This window comes from Triticum urartu, chromosome 5, assembly GCF_003073215.2.
Source record: "Triticum urartu cultivar G1812 chromosome 5, Tu2.1, whole genome shotgun sequence".
In the NCBI taxonomy this organism is placed as follows: Eukaryota; Viridiplantae; Streptophyta; class Magnoliopsida; order Poales; family Poaceae; genus Triticum; species Triticum urartu.
Genome location: NC_053026.1, coordinates 443,912,768 through 443,929,373, shown reverse-complemented (window position 1 = coordinate 443,929,373; position 16,606 = coordinate 443,912,768).

Sequence of the window (16,606 nt, the reverse complement as noted above, 5' to 3'; positions counted from 1 at the left end):
GTTCAAGTGGCTATAGGTAGGCTTGAAGAATTCTCATCGGTTCAAGTGGCTACAGGTAGTCGCACAGCTGGAATATAGACTACTAGTACTATTTGAAAAGAAAACAAGAGCAAATCTGAACGTACTAGTCAGATCCGATCACATTGAGCTAGAAAGAAAATTCATCAGGAAACAGATGGCCGGCGACTTACTTCCAGATGTTGAGGATCTCGTTGTGCCCGGCGAAGACGGTGCGGAGCGCGTCGCGGACGGACTGCTCACAGCGATAGCTGTCGTAGATGAACTCGTTGTCCTGCAGGTAGTCCAGCAGCTAGGAATTAAAGATAGGAAGGCTAGAACTGAAAGAACTAACATCTTAGAAAGCAACAGGAGATAATTCATATATGCAAAATACATATGAAGTGGTCTCCACCAAATTTGTTGAAACATGAACGAAATGTTTTAGCAGTACCAATGATACATGTCAAATTAATTGTTCCTGTCATGACAATGTAAAAGTAGTACTTGCATGCCAATGAAGACTTGCTAGTGTCAGATTCTATGAGGTTCAGGACATGTGTAATTGTGCCAGGTTCACTTGTAATGCCATTATTCATGATCTGAACTTTATCCTCCACAAAATAAAATAACAGTTGATCCATGCGAATGATACTTAATTTTGAAGCTACTATTAATTTATAAACTAAATATAAAGTGAGTTCATAAATTCAAAAACAGAAAATTCAGTTAGGCTACTATTAACTGAATTTTGGAGTGTATACTTAACAAAGGCTTCATTTGAATTTACAGAAGTAGTGCAGATGTTGTTGAGGCGCTGACTGAACCATTGATAGTACTACCACTCTTCTTTTTTGCGTCCATTAGCGTGACAGTGAGGTTACAACCTTTAATTAACAGTGCAGTATGTGTATAAACTATAAAAAATAACTACACTGCCTGGTTTTCATCCAAATAAGAAAACCATTCAACCACGAAGTAGCTAGAGCTAGTGATTTCAATTCTCTATCGTGATGCATGCATGTATGCGTGCAACATACCGCCAGACTAATTAAGCATTGAGGTAGGCTACATAATCCAATCCGGCTAGCTCGTAATCATATCCATACTAGGTAGCCCCTACGTAGTTAAGTCTGGACAAAGAGTCAGAGACTGGGATGAACACGTACATGGGAAGGAGCAGGAGACGCAGGGCCTTATCTGCCCAACCTCCGACCAGATCGGTGGTGTTTAAGGCCACCTTAGAGCTCCAGCGGTACCTCCCCTGCAGGCAAACAGAGCAATAGGCAAAAATCAGCTATGCAGATCGATTTAGAAGCACCCCGGAGGAACCAGTACGAGTTGGTGGGAAGGAAGAAGCAGCCCTTGTCCCTTGAACGAGTTGGTGCTGCTGCTGCTGCAGAGATGTCATAAACTGGTGAGTACTAATATCTATATGGCATGAGCAAAATCACATGAGAAAAGAAATGAATTTTCTTGTGGAACTAGTAGAAATTATCGTGATTGTACTGCTGTAGAAGGTTGGTACAGTGAGGTATATTTGTGGAACTAGTTTGAGGGTAGGTCCAACAAGTGTCTGCTGGTGGTGGTTGTGATTATGCACCACCAACAAAAGTGGTGAAGCTGAAGCAAGAATGAGTGGGTGAACAAAACTTGTTCATTAGTACTCCTCATACAATATAAACTGAAGATAGAAAAGGGATTGCTATGGCGGATCAACGAGACGACGTTCAATTTGAAGGTGTTTGGCAACCAGTTCGTGGGCGTTCAGAGCGACGGCTTGGTGGTGGCCACGGCGACGTCCCCGGGGAAGTCGGAGACGTTCCGGTTAGTGCGCAACGCCGGCAAGGACAGGATGCGGATTATGGCGCCAAACGGACTCTTCTTGCAGGTAAGATTAAATGAAATATATGTCTGTCACTACTCATATTTGCCAAAGAGGCAAGAAGTGTCATTCTTCTACAAACATGTAAAATATTAACGTCTCACTACTCAGTATCCATATTAAAATGGGAACCAAGTGAAAACTATATTTCAGATGTTCTAAAAATTCTGAAAAAAGAATACAGTATGGCAGAGAGTTAACGTCTACAAACATGTAGACCCTCTGTTCCTATATCCTACATCTAGAAACAGAGGTAGTAAAATTTACATTTAGTGCTAATCTTTGAGCATATCTCAACAAAATTGCAACAACATACATTCATCGTTATTAATCCACCCTAGAACGAATGATCCAACGCCTGCATAAGAAAGAAATTAGCAAGGTATATCCAACAAAATTATTCAGTGATTTATAGACAGTTTCTTAAACATTTACTAGTCAGCATGTACATACGTTCAAAACCGGCACTGGACTCAACATGCACCTCCAATGTTGACTTGTCTAGCCGTCTAGGATATTTGACCTGGCTGTATACTTGCAGGCGGAAGGAATCCTTCCTTGTAGGATCCCCATCGCTGGAGAGGCTCCTCTGGCGGGCCTGGCCGTGTGAGACCAATCTACCTGGTCAATGTCGGAGCAGCTTCTCCATGGACCGCCCCCTTCCTTCAACTGCATTGCTTGCACACAACCACACGCACGCACGAACACATCAGATCAGGGGAAGAAGGAGAAGAAGCAGCAGATGAGGAGGAAGAAGAAGACAAGGCACTCACGCGTGCGTCAGATGCTCCTCAGATTTGGAGGGGATCCCATGCTGCTGCCGGATTCAGGTTGGACGCAGCAGCGAGGGGTGGAAGGAGGCGTGCTTCGTGGTGGAGAAGGTGGCGTTCCTCTACTGGTTGCCGCAGCCCGACCACGGCTATGGCCGTGGTGGCTGGATCTGGGGCCTTGGGGTGGCGGGGAGCTCCTCCTCCTGCAGCTCGACGGCCTCCACACCCCGGAGCAACGCCCTTGCCGGAGGATGTGGTCACCAGCTCTCCTCTGGATCCGGTGAGGAGGGTTGGGGAAGGAGCTCACCACGGATCCATGCCCTGGATCTGGTGTGAGGGAGGGGGAAGGGGGCTCGCCGTGGTTGGGAGGGAGAGGAAGAGGCGGGCGGCCGGGGCTTCCCGATCTAGATCGAAGTTGAGGGAGGTGAGTGTGTCAGGAGGAAGGGGAGGGGAGAGGACGTGACGAGAGGGAGGGGATAAGGGGTGATAGCAATGGCGCACTGGTAGGGGTGCGCCATACGTATAGATAGCAATGGCGCATCTTTTATTGGTGCGCCATTACTAGTTAAAACTAGTAATGGCGCATTTTCCCCTGGTGCGCCATTGCTAAGTCTGAGGAGGGGTGTGGGGCCAAGACAAAACTACTAATGGCGCATCACACACCAGGTGCGCCATTAGTAATATGGCCACTAATGGCGCACCAGCACATGGTGCGCCACTGCTATATAGTAGTGGCGCACCACATGTTTGGTGCGCCATTAGTGTCCATATCATCTATAGCCCTTTTCCTAGTAGTGAAAGATAAACATCACATGCAATCAAAATATGTGACATGATATAGCCATCATCATCTTGTGCTTTTGATCTCCATCTCCAAAGCATCGTCATGATCTCCATCGTCACCGGCTCGACACCTTGATCTCCATCGTTGCGTCGTGGTCGTCTCGCCAACTATTGCTTCTGCAACCATCGCTAATGCATAGTGATAAAGTAAAGCAATTACATGGCGCTTGCATTTCATACAATAAAGAGACAACCATAAGGCTCCTGCCGGTTGCCGATAACTTTTACAAAACATGATCATCTCGTACAATAACGTATATCACATCATGTCTTGACCTTATAACATCACAACATGCCCTGCAAAAACAAGTTAGACGCCCTCTACTTTGTTGTTGGAAGTTTTACGTGGCTGCTACGGGTGAGGGAGTCCTGGATTAGGGGGTCCCCGGGCGTCCGGGCTATGTGACAGGGGCCGGACTGATGGGCCGTGAAGATACAAGATGGAAGGTTTTCCCCCGTGTCCAGATAGGACTCTCCTTTGCGTGGAAGGCAAGCTTGGCGTTCGGATATGAAGATTCCTCTCTCTGTAAACCAACTGTGTACCACCCTAGCCCCTTCCGGTATCTATATAAACCGGAGGGTTTAGTCCATAGAGGCAATCATAATCATACAGGCTAGACGTCTAGGGTTTAGCAATTACGATCTCGAGGTAGATCAACTCTTGTAACCCCTATACTCATCAAAGTCAATCAAGCAGGAAGTAGGGTATTATCTCCATTAAGAGGGACCGAACCTGGTTAAACATCGTGTCCCCGTCTCCTGTTACCTTCGATCCTTAGACGCACAATACGGGACCCCCTACCCGAGATCTGCCGGTTTTGACACCGACATTGGTGCTTTCATTGAGAGTTCCACTGTGTCGTTGTTAAAAGGCTTGATGGCTCCATCGATCATCTACAACAATGTTGCCGTGAAGGAGATTTTTCTCCCCAGCCAAATCTTTGTATTCGACGGCTTCGCACTACAGGCCAACTTGCTTGGCCACCTAGAGGAGATCGACAGCTACGCCCCTGGTCATTAGATCGGTTTTGGAAATCTAACCTATGTCGCTGATATCCGAGGAGACTTGATCTTCCAAGGGTTCGCGGCCCCAACCACTGCTCTGGCCATAGATCCGGAGCACATCACCATGTCCGGACACAGGAGTTTAGAGCCCGTCGGACTCTCTGCAGCCATGGAGCTCGATTCTGGAGAACCGGAGGGGATACCATCACCGGCAGGCCCGGAGATGCGTCAGGCTCTCTCTATCATAATAAAGCCGGACTCTCCTCTATAGACTAGTTCCGAACCCTCGAAGTCCGCGTCATGTGAGCTCGACCAGGGAACTTCTGTCCCGCCCAACTCCATGGACTCTCACTTCCTCGTCCAAACCTCGCTCTTAAATGAGGCTTTGGACTTAATGTGATCCCTCGCTATCACAGAGGAATCGATTCCGAATTGCTCCCAGCCTGGACTAGGGGCTGAGGGCAGGGAATTTTGCTTCCCACCCACCACCCACTTCATAGCCACTGTCGAGGATTTAACCGACATGCTCGATTACGCCTCTGAAGACATCGACACTATGGACGACGATGCTAGAGAGGAGCAGGCCCAAAACCTGCCGTTCACCAGACGATGGACGGCCACTTCCTCATATGATGTGTACATGGTGGACACACCTAAAGAAGGCGACGTCGATAATGAGAAGGATCCAGTTGAGGAGGAACCTCCTAAGATCCCACCAAAGCGTCGACGTCAGCTGCGCCGCTCTAAATCGCGTCCCGGAAAAGACAGCAATACCGGAACCGGAGAAAATAATACTCCGGAGAACGCCGAAGACCAAGAAGGCCCCATCGAACCAACATCCGAACAGGATGATCGTGAGGACGGGCAAGTTGACCCTGACAATCAAGCAGGGAATGAGGACTCGGAGGACAGCAACTATCTACCACTCTCCGAGGACGACGTGAGCCTCGGCGACGAAGATTTCATCGTGCTAGAGGAACCCCTCGAACAGGAGCGCTTTAAGCGCCGGCTAATAGCCACTGCAAGAAGCCTAAAAAAGAAGCAGCAGGAGCAGCTTCAAGCTGATCAAGATCTACTCAATGAAAAATGGACTAATGTCCTAGCAGCCGAGGAATATGGCCTCGAACGCCGGACTAAGAGTTACCCGAAGTGCAAGCTGCTACCCCAATTCGACGACGAGGCACTGGAGCCCATACCACCAGCATGTAACGCCGCTGACATACCAGACCGACCACCACTTGGCCGGGACAGAACGGCAACTCAAGACGAACACCAGCCCGTACCGCCTTGCCGTAAAAGCAGAGAAACAACAGCTCGGGGATATACCTATGACCTACGACAAGACCTGGAAAATAGAGTCGGTCATACCAAATCAATCTACAGATCAAGGGGCATGCCCCAGCACGAGAGGATGGCCATCAGGCCTGGCGCGACAAGCACAACCTCACCCGGGTAGAAAACCGCATACGGACTTCATCCAAACTGCGTCGAGATGTAGCCCGATACAGAGGTGCCGCGCACCCCCTATGCTTAACCGATGAGGTAATGGAGCACCAGTTCCCAGAAGGGTTTAAACCCATAAACATCGAATCATATGATGGTACGACGGATCCCGCAGTCTGGATTGAAGATTTTCTTCTCCACATTCACATGGCTCGCAGCGACGATCTACATGCCATCAAATATCTCCCCCTAAAGCTTAAGGGACTAGCACGGCACTGGCTAAACATCCTTCCATAAAACTCCATCGGCAGCTGGGAAGATTTGGAAGATGCCTTTCGGGATAACTTCCAAGGTATCTATGTACGGCCACCAGACGCCGATGACCTCAGCCACATAGTTCAGTAACCCGGAGAGTCAGCCCGGAAACTCTGGACCAGGTTCTTAATTAAAAAGAACCAAATTGTAGACTGTCCGGACGCTGAAGCCCTCGTGGACTTTAAACACAGCGTCCGCGATGAATGGCTCGCTAGACACCTCGGCCAAGAAAAGCCGAAGTCTATGGCAGCCCTTACCGCACTCATGACCCACTTTTGCGTGGGAGAAGACAGCTGGCTAGCCCGTAGAAGCAATAGCACAAGCGACCCCTGCACCTCCGAAGCCAGGGATGGCAATGGTAGGCCACAACGCAACAAGCACAAGCGTCAAATCAATAATGATGGTGCCGAACATACGGTAGTCAATACCGGATTCAGCGACCCTAAGCCTGGCCAATGAAAGAAGCCGTTCAATGGAAACAAAGATGGTCCATCTAGTTTGGACAGAATACTCGATCGGCCTTGCCAGATTCATTGCACCCCCGATAAGCCTGCTAATCATACCAACAGAAACTGTTGGGTTTTTAAACAGGCCGACAAACTTAACGCCGACCACAAGGGGAAAGGTCCGCCCAGCGAGGACGACGACGAAGACTAGTCAACCGAGCACTGGGGGACAGAAGAAATGCCCCCCCCCCCCCGAGGTAAAAATAGTAAATACGATATATGTCACACATATCCCTGAGAGGGAGCGCAAGCGCGCATCACAGGACGTCTACGCCATAGAGTCGGTCGCCCCAAAACTCAACCCATGGTCGGTTTGCCCGATCACCTTCGATCGAAAGGACCACCCAACCAATACCCATCATGAAGGTTCGGCAGCTCTGGTCCTCGATCCAATCATCGACGGCTTCCACCTCACGCGAGTCCTCATGGACGGCGGCAGTAGTCTCAACCTACTTTACCAAGACACTGTCCGCAAAATGGGCATTGATCCGTCAAGAATCAAGCCCACTAAAACTACCTTTAAAGGATTAATACCTGGTGTAGAGGCCCGCTGCACAGGCTCAATAACATTGGAAGTCGTCTTTGGTTCACCAAATAACTTCCGAAGTGAAGACTTGATCTTCGATATAGTTCCCTTCCGCAATGACTATCATGCACTGCTCGGACGAACCACTTTCGCTCGTTTTAATGCGGTACCACACTATGCCTATCTGAAGCTCAAGATACCCGGTCCATGTGGCGTCATTATAATCAGCGGAAACATGGAATGCTCCCTCCGCACTGAGGAGCATACCGCGGCCATCGTGGCCAAAGTACAATGCGGCCCTGTCAAGCCGCACACCTCATCGGCTATTAAGCCGCCGGACTTTATCACACAAGGTCGGTCAATTCCACATGCTGACAGATTGGTAGTTCGAGAGTTGGATTAGCAATTTTGCCTCCATCGATCGCCACATACATCCGTGAAATTTGTACCGCGCATGCATAATTATGCACTCGAAATACCTTGGGCATCAGCGGAGGCACAATACGGACAGGCCTCTAGTACGGTTCGACCCTATATGGCCTTCCCCTTTTCTTTAAATTAATTCTTCTCTTTTACCACAGGTGAATCAAAACCTATTCATCCTATGGGCTTACAAGGATTCTCTCCAAGCCCGGTTTCGTACAAATAGTCAAAGATCATTCCTCTCAAGGAACCTCTCTCTTTAAGGCGAAAGCGGCGCAGATGTGCGGTAGGAGGTCCAAGGGATTTTGTAGACCAAAACTTTATTCCAGAACCTGCATAGAGCTTTTCCCCTTAGTCTTAGACCCCCGGCATGTAAAATGGCCTTGGTGATTATGGTATCCTCTGTAAGATTACGTTTTGACATATCAATCAGATTCTAGTGAAAACAATTCTTATTCGGTATCGCCTTTATTCATAGACTGTATTCCGTCTCTTCAGTTGTCTCACGCACACACCTCGGCACAAATTGCCAAGGGCTCTCGGTGGTAACACATGCGTTGCCAATCAAAAGCCCGAACAGCTTTATAGCACAATTCAGCGTCCCAAGCTTGGGATTATATGCACCAGCTCCGAATCATGTCTTTGGTCAATAGTTGGGTTGCCCGGCTCCTGTGTTTGCTACCTTACGTTCCGTCTGATCAGCTAAGGTAGTAAAGGGAGAACTACTGCGATTGTGTTTCTGGTTCGTCCAGTTAAGCACCTCAGTAGAGAAAGCTGAAAACTGACAGTCATGATACGGCGAGAGCTGGTCAGCCACTCGGCGACTTTTTTAAATCTTTAGTGATTTTTTCTGTATTAAACAAAGGACTGCTTTTCGGTCACATATGTAACACATCCACATCCGGATAACCGCATACATACCAGGGGCTACATCGTAGACCCATCATCAAACTCCTATGGCTAAGTCAGAGTGGTAAAGCCTCGTAGTCTGATTGCCTGGTTCGCCGCACTGAAACCTCATTTATAGACCAAGACATTGGGTCAAGTGTGATCAATGTGCTCTTCTGAACACCCCCATAGTATCTACGTGGGGGTTGAAGCCGACGACTGGAAAACTCTCAGGAATACAACAACGGCCGCACAAGAGGATGGAATTTTAGATAATAACATAAGTATATCGCAAGGCCTTAGTACATAATAAAACGCCCATACAATTCAGGTACATTCATTCGAACATAATGTCCTTTGAGCACCGACCCTCTGTCAAGCGGGCGCCCTCTAGGACATCGTCTAAGTAGCGCTCCAGTGTGCGGTGGTCCTTTCCTCCAGGAGGACCCTTAACTGCAACATCGGCGGCCTTCATATTTTCCCAGTACATCTTGATGCGTGCGAAGGCCATCCGTGCATCTTCTATACACATTGACCGCTTAACTGCGTCGATTCGTGGCACTACATCGACAAGTCGCCACACCAGGCCGAAATAGCTGCTCGGAATGGGTTTGACTGGCCATAGTCGAACTATGACGTCCCTCATGGCCGCTCCGGACATCTTATGCAGCTCGGCCCACTGCGCCATTTGGTCGTTCAGCAGCATTGGGCACTCCTGCGCCACAAACTGTAACCAGAACAGCTTCTCCGTCACATGTCCCTCCTGAGCCTGGAAGAATTGCGCGGCGTCGGCGACACTCTTCGGAAGATACACAAAACCATCTGGAGAACTCCACAGTCGATTAAGCAAGGCATATCTCTGATCGCCAAACTTAGTCTGTAAAAGAAAGGGCTTACTAGCCGCTATCTGTCCGGCCTGCCGGACTTCTTCGTGAGCCGCTCTGGATTTAGACCGCGCATCTTTGGCCTCCTGACGGGCTTTGTCGAGTTTGGTCGCTTTGGCTTTATCTCCTTTTCAAGGGACTCGCACTTGCGGACGGCATCGTTGAGCTCTTGCTCTATGACGGATATCCGCTCCTCGACCTGGTGCCGGGTGGCCTGTTCGGCTTTCAAATCTGCAGCCGCCTTATCGGCGGCCGCATTGCTCGCCCTGGCCTGTTCCTTGGCCCGGGCAAGTTCACCCCTGAGGATCTCGACCTCGGCAGCACCATCTGCAAATTATGCAAATAATAGCATCTAAGTTTCAACCTAATGTTGGCACATTCATATAGGCCCAAAAGGGATGTTCAAAGCATACCTTGCTCCTCGTCGAGCCGCTTGTTAATGAGGACAATGTCCTCATCGGCCAGCTTCAGTTTCTGCTTTAGTTCAGAAACCTCCGCAGCTTGGGTGGTTGCCACTAACAGTGAAGCCTATTTTTCACCCAAATAAGTATGTTACTTCCTGCAGATATCTATAGATCCTCTGTTCGCCCTTCTTCATGGGCCGACCAGAGTCTCAGGGGCTACTATCTATATACATGCGTATTGTTCATATGGAAAGCAGCTAAAGACATTACATCGCATACCTTGAAGCCTGTTAGCAGGCTCGTGAAGGCTTCATTCAGTCCGCTCTTGGCGGACTGAATCTTCTCAACCACCGTACCCATCAAGGTACAGTGCTCCTCCAAGATGGACGCACTCTGCAGTACGTCCATTAGGGTGTCCGGCGCCCCCGGATTCATGGAGGTCGCCGCAGTACTGGGCGTTCCCCCCTCCCTTGAAGGGGGCCACTCTCCCGACTCCGAATCCGTCTCCGGGGTAATATTCGGCCAGGGGCCGAACCACCCAGGGCCCCAATCACTGGTCTTCACGGGGGCCGCACCCCATGTACCCTCAACGGCCAAGGTATTCCCCTCCGGTGCCGTGTTGAGGGTTCCCTGTACCCCTCTGCGATCCGAAGAAGTCCTCTAGGATGACACCTCGATGTCATCCGCCCTAGGGGGCGTGGAAGCTAGGGGAGGCGTCTCACTCTCCATCATCTCCGGCAGTAGATCCCCTGTTGACGATGATACTTGAGGGAGGACGCGGGCTGGGCTACAACACGTAATTTAATATTATTCCCGCAACTCAAAAAGAACTGGATGTGCATAGAACATCCTTAGTTATGATTCGGCAAGGAGCTTGCCCCTAGGCAGTGTTTTGGGATGGCTTTGCCTTCCGAATCCAAGCCATCCGACAGGGATATCTTTCCCCTCTTGGGCGCCTCCACCTCCAAGTCTTCGGAGGCCACCCTTTTCTTCCCCTGGGAAGGAAGGTTATCGCTTTCCTCTTTCTCTTTGTCTTCGTCTTCGGAGGAGGGGAGCCTCGCACCCCCCCCCCAGAGATAGCGTCTGATGTACCTTTAGGGTGAAGGCCACCTTCGGCCTTCTTGCTCTTCTTCTTGTCCTTCTTCGCCGGCGCTTGGTACGGCGCCGGGACCAGCATCTTCATTAACAGAGGATCAGCTGGGTTTTCGGGAAGTGGAGCTGAACACCTGATTCGTTCCGCCTTCTTTATCCAGCCCTGATTAAAGGATGGAATTCTCAGTGCATCACCTTGGACTAATGGAGTAAGTTATGTTAAGAAATTGAGTATTTACCGGGGTGTCCGGATGGTTGCAGTCGAGGCCAATGTCCTCAGATGTATCTGGCCATGATTTTTGAGCCTTGAAGAGCAGTTTCCAGATCCCTTTGTGTGTTGTGCCGAAGAATTGTTGTAGGGTCCGCGGCCCTTCCGGATTAAACTCCCATATACGGAGAGACCGTCGCTGGCATGGAAGGGTACGATGGACAAGCATCACCGGGACCACGTTAGTAAGTTTGGTGTCCTTTTCGATGATGCTTTTGATGCGCTTTTGCAGCATCAGCACCTCGTCGGACGATCCCTAGTCCAGACCCTTGTTGATCCACGATGCGAGTCGTAGTGGGGGATCGGATCTGAATGCAGGAGCGGCCGCCCATTTGGTGTCGCGGGGTTCGGTGATGTAGAACCACTCCTGCTACCATACCTTGACGGTTTCCACGAAGGCCCCTTTTGGCCAGGTGACATTGGCGAGCTTGCTCACCATAGCGCCGCCGCACTCTGTGTGCTCCCCGTCGACCACCTTCGACTTCACATTGAATGTCTTGAGCCACAGGCCAAGGTCTGGGGGGATACGAAGAAAAGCCTCACACATGACGATAAACGCCAAGATATGGAGGAAAGAGTTCGGGGCTAGATCATGAAAATCTAGCCCGTAATAGAACATAAGACCACGAACAAAGGGGTGGAGAGAGAACCCTAGCCCGCGGAGGAAGTGAGGGATGAACACAACCCTCTTCCCGGGCTTTGGTGTGGGGATGATCTGCCCTTTGGCAGGAAGCCTGTGTGGGATTTTCGCGGTCACGTACCTCGCCTCCCGGAGCCCCGTGATGTCCTCCTCGGTGACAGAGGAGGCCACCCACTTGCCTTGAGAGCCGGACTCAGACATGGGCGGAGTGTTTGGTGGCAATAGAAGAAGTCGAGACTTAGGCGCTGGAGCTCAGGGATGGAAAGGCTGAGGAAGAAGAAGGCGTAGGGGAGAAAGATGGGTCTTTATCCCTTTATAAAGGCAATGAATATCAAGTGCCTCCTAACAAGCCTTAACTCGCCTATTCCCAAGGGGTCATGCAAACGACACAGTTGGGTTATCCAAACCCATATTAATGAGAATCCCGCAATAAGGGGACATGATCTCTACTTGGACAAGACGTGTCGATGCGGGCCGTGCCTTGAAACGCGAAGCGAGAGGCTAAAAACAGTTCAAAATAATAATGAAACCAAAGCATAAACGCCATGCCGCAAAAAGGCTATTGATAGACGTGACTTGTTTGATAAGTATTTTGTTCTTGTGGTAATGGGGTGTAACTATTGAGCAGAGCCGGATATAGTTCTTGTTGATCAGACTACCTTGAAGTGTTCGGAGGAGGAACCCGCCTTGCAATGCCGAAGACAATCTGCGCGCCGGACATATCGTCATTGAAGCTTGGTTCAGGGGCTACTGAGGGAGTCCTGGATTAGGGGGTCCTCGGGCGTCCAGGCTATGTGACGTGTGTCGGACTGATGGGTCGTGAAGATACAAGACGGAAGCGTGTCCGGATAGGACTCTCCTTTGTGTGGAAGGCAAGCTTAGCGTTTGGATATGAAGATTCCTCTCTCTGTAAACCAACTCTGTACCACCCTAGCCCCCTCTAGTGTCTATATAAACCGAAGGGTTTAGTCCGTAGAGGCAATCATAATCATATAGGCTAGACATCTAGGGTTTAGCCATTATGATCTCGAGGTAGATCAACTCTTGTAACCCCTATACTCATCAAAGTCAATCAAGCAAGAAGTAGGGTATTACCTCCATTAAGAGGGCCCAAACCTGGGTAAACATCGTGTCCCCGTCTCCTGTTACCTTCGATCCTTAGACGCATAGTTCAGGACCCCCTACCCGAGATCTGCCGGTTTTGACACCGACAACGGACTTCTAGCAAGAACCGTTCTTACCTACGCATCAAAACCACAATGGTGATTTATCAAGTTTGATGTTTTAACCTTCTTCAAGGACCGACCATAGTCAAATTCGATTCAACTAAAGTAGGAGAAACAGACACCCGCCAGCCACCTTTATGCAAAACTAGTTGCATGTTAGTCGGTGGAACCGGTCTCATGTGCGTGGACATGTAAGGTTGGTCCAGGCCGCTTCATCCCACAATACCGCTAAATAAAAATAAGATGTTGGTGGTAAGCAGTATGACTATCACCGCCCACAACTCTTTGTGTTCTACTCGTGCATATCATCTACGCATAGACCTGGCTCTGATACCACTGTTGGGAAACCCAGCATGCAATTTCAAAAAAGTTCTTACGCTCACGCAAGATCTATCTAGGAGATACATAGCAACGATGGGGAGAGTGTGTCTACGTACCCTCGTAGACCATAAGCGGAAGCATTTGACAACGCGGTTGATGTAGTTGAACTTCTTCTAGCTCCGACAGATCAAGTACTGAACGTAGGGCACCTCCGAGTTCTGCACACATTCAGCTCGGTGACGTCCCTTGTCTTCTTGATCCAGCAAGGCGTCAAGGTAGTAGATGAGTTCCATCAGCACGACGGCGTGGTGACGGTGATGGTGAAGTGATCCGTGCAGGGCTTTGCCTAAGCACTACGAAGATATGACCATGGGAGTAAACGGTGGAGGGGGGATGCCGCACACGGCTATGCAATAGTATGTGGTGTGCTAGGGGTGCTCCCCCCATATATATAGGTGGGAGGGGGAGGGGAGGCAGCCAGGGAACGCCCTAGGGTTGGCTGCCGCCCCCTAGGGGCCCAGCCTTGCCCTGCGCCCCCTTTCCATGTATGCATGAAGGGGAAGGAAAGAGGGGGTGAGGGAAGGAAGTGGGAATCCTAATCCACACTTTCCTTTCCCTTCCCCCTTTCCTTCTCCTCCTCCTATGGACTAATAGGGTGCACCAGCCCCTTGTGGGCTGGTATGTTCCTTCACAAGGCACATATGGCCCATAGGATTGTCGGGGGTACCCAAAACACCTACCGGTGACCCAATAAGTACCTGATACCCTCTGGAACACTTCCGGTGTCCGAATACCATCATCCTATATATATCAATCTTTACCTCTCGACCATTTCGAGACTCCTCGTCATGCCCGTGATCTCATCCGAGACTCCGAGCAACATTCGTTCACCAAATTGTATAACTCATATAATATTATATCGCCATCGAATGTTAAGCGTGCGGACCCTACGGGTTCGAGAAATATGTAGACATGACCGAGACACCTCTCCGGTCAATAACCAATAGCTAAACCTGGATGCTCATATTGGCTCCTACATATTCTATGAAGATCTTTATCGGTCGAACCGTTATGACAACATATGTTATTCCCTTTGTGTTGGAAATATGCCCTAGAGGCAATAATAAAATGGTTATTATTATATTTTCTTGTTCATGATAATTGTCTATTGTTCATGCTAAAATTGTATTAACTGGAAACCGTAATTGTCGGAGTAAATGACCACGGGTAGCCTAGCCGGCTCCCCTAGCACTTCTGAAAAATTACGGGCCGTCGAGCCCTCAAGCATCCAAGACGCGGGGCCGCCTTCCCTCGGCCGGCAGTCTCTCAGGCCGGCTACCGGGAGGCGTCCCGGCCCTAAAACCCACAGAAGGAAGGCCACAAGAGGGCCGACTCCAAGAAGCCGGCCACGAAAAGGACGACTCCCAAGAAGCCGGCCACGAGAAGGCTGACTCCAAGAAGCCAGTCCCCCCAGCAGGCGGCCATGATCGCACCCTCAAACTTTGCACCCACATAACGGCTATGAGACGGGGCGTGGCTAGAGTGAGGCATGCCACCCCTGAATCCCGGAGCATGCGTGGTCACAGTGCGCTATACGGGGCGGCCATCACCCGTCCGGCGCGGCACTGTTGCCATGCTGACCATAACGTCACCCACGACGGGCTGTCAGATCAGCCCGCAGGCGGCGGGCCCCCTTCGGTCAAAGAGACACCCGAAGGCGGCCCGGACTCCCCTTGCCGGCCTAAGGCAAGGCCGGCTCCCAACAGCCGGCTAGCTCCCTCCCTCGAAGGAGGCGCCTCATTAAGGAGACAAGACGAGGTAAGGCTACAGTGATCGCCGCCAGGCGGCGGCACTGTAGCCATGCTTACTTCATCAAAAGCCCTCATCATCAGGAGTGAGGCAACAGTAACCCACCCCCAACAAGGCCCCCGAGCGATGGGGCCAGCTTGTCGACCAGAAAGCCGGCAGCCAGCGGGACCCACCAGTCGGCGGGCCCCAGCAGCCGGCGGAGAAGCCGGCGAACATAGACACTGATGGCTAGGGCCCCCGCCCTGCCGGATTACCATTGTACCCCTGGGGGTAGGCCTATATAAACCCCTAGGGCACCCATGCAAAGGGTTGATCTCTTAGAGCTTTAGACACCACATAGAGGGAAGAGGAGAGCTAGTCGTGCCCTTCTTCCTCTCACCAGAACAGCTCAAGGAGCCTCTTGTAGCTACTTGTTCACCTAGTGATTATGCGGAGACCTCGCAGAGCAGCAGTAGGGGTGTTATCTCCACGGAGAGCCCCGAAGCTGGGTAAGATTCGCCGGCGTGCATGTCTTTGCCTCATCCCGTTTCCAGGCACCGGCGACGTCATATTGGCTCCCACAATGATAAGCCACCCGTTGGCATATGTCGCACCTACCACCCGACATTTGGCGCCCACCATGGGGCCAGGTGCACCGTCGTCCGGAGACCTGTTCTGGACGGGAACCCTCTTCCTTCCCAACGAGCGTAGCCAGCCTGGCACGCCCGATGGCGCTTGCCCCGACACGCTACAAGGCGTCGCTGACGCCTGCGCGGTGAGCTGCCTCGCCGATCTCCTTGGCGAGGCTCGCATCTCCGACGAGCCCGCATCCGACGCGGGCACAGGCTGCCTCGAGAGCCACCTCGTCAACCTCCTCGACCAACTCCACGTCTCCAGCGAGCCTGCTATAGATTTGGAGTCGGTTGGCTCCACCGACCCGATGCTTGTCGACTCCGACACGGCATCGCTTGACGCTTTCCCCGCCAACGTTGTGATCTTCAACGACCCGCTCCCCCGAGCCGACAGCTATGGCAGCGCCATCACCGAGGTGCTGGTCATCAGCCACGATGTCGCCTCTGGCGAGAATGCCCACGATGCCCTGCAAGCAGCGCAGCACGACCTGTCCGTCCCTCTGCCGGCCGACGCCGACGCCGAGACATTGGAGGCACGCTGCCTCACCCTCAACGTGGAGGGCCAGAAGATAGCTTCCATGAGACGCCTCACTGAGGCTCACCAGCGCGAAGTCGACCGCGCCGCCTTTGGCACGCCGCCCCCGGACGGGTTGAGCCGAGTCGGCGTCGTCAAGAAACGCGGCGCAGTCATCGCCGACATGCTAGGCGAGGACCGCCCAGTCTACGCCACGCCCCTCGAGAACCTACGCG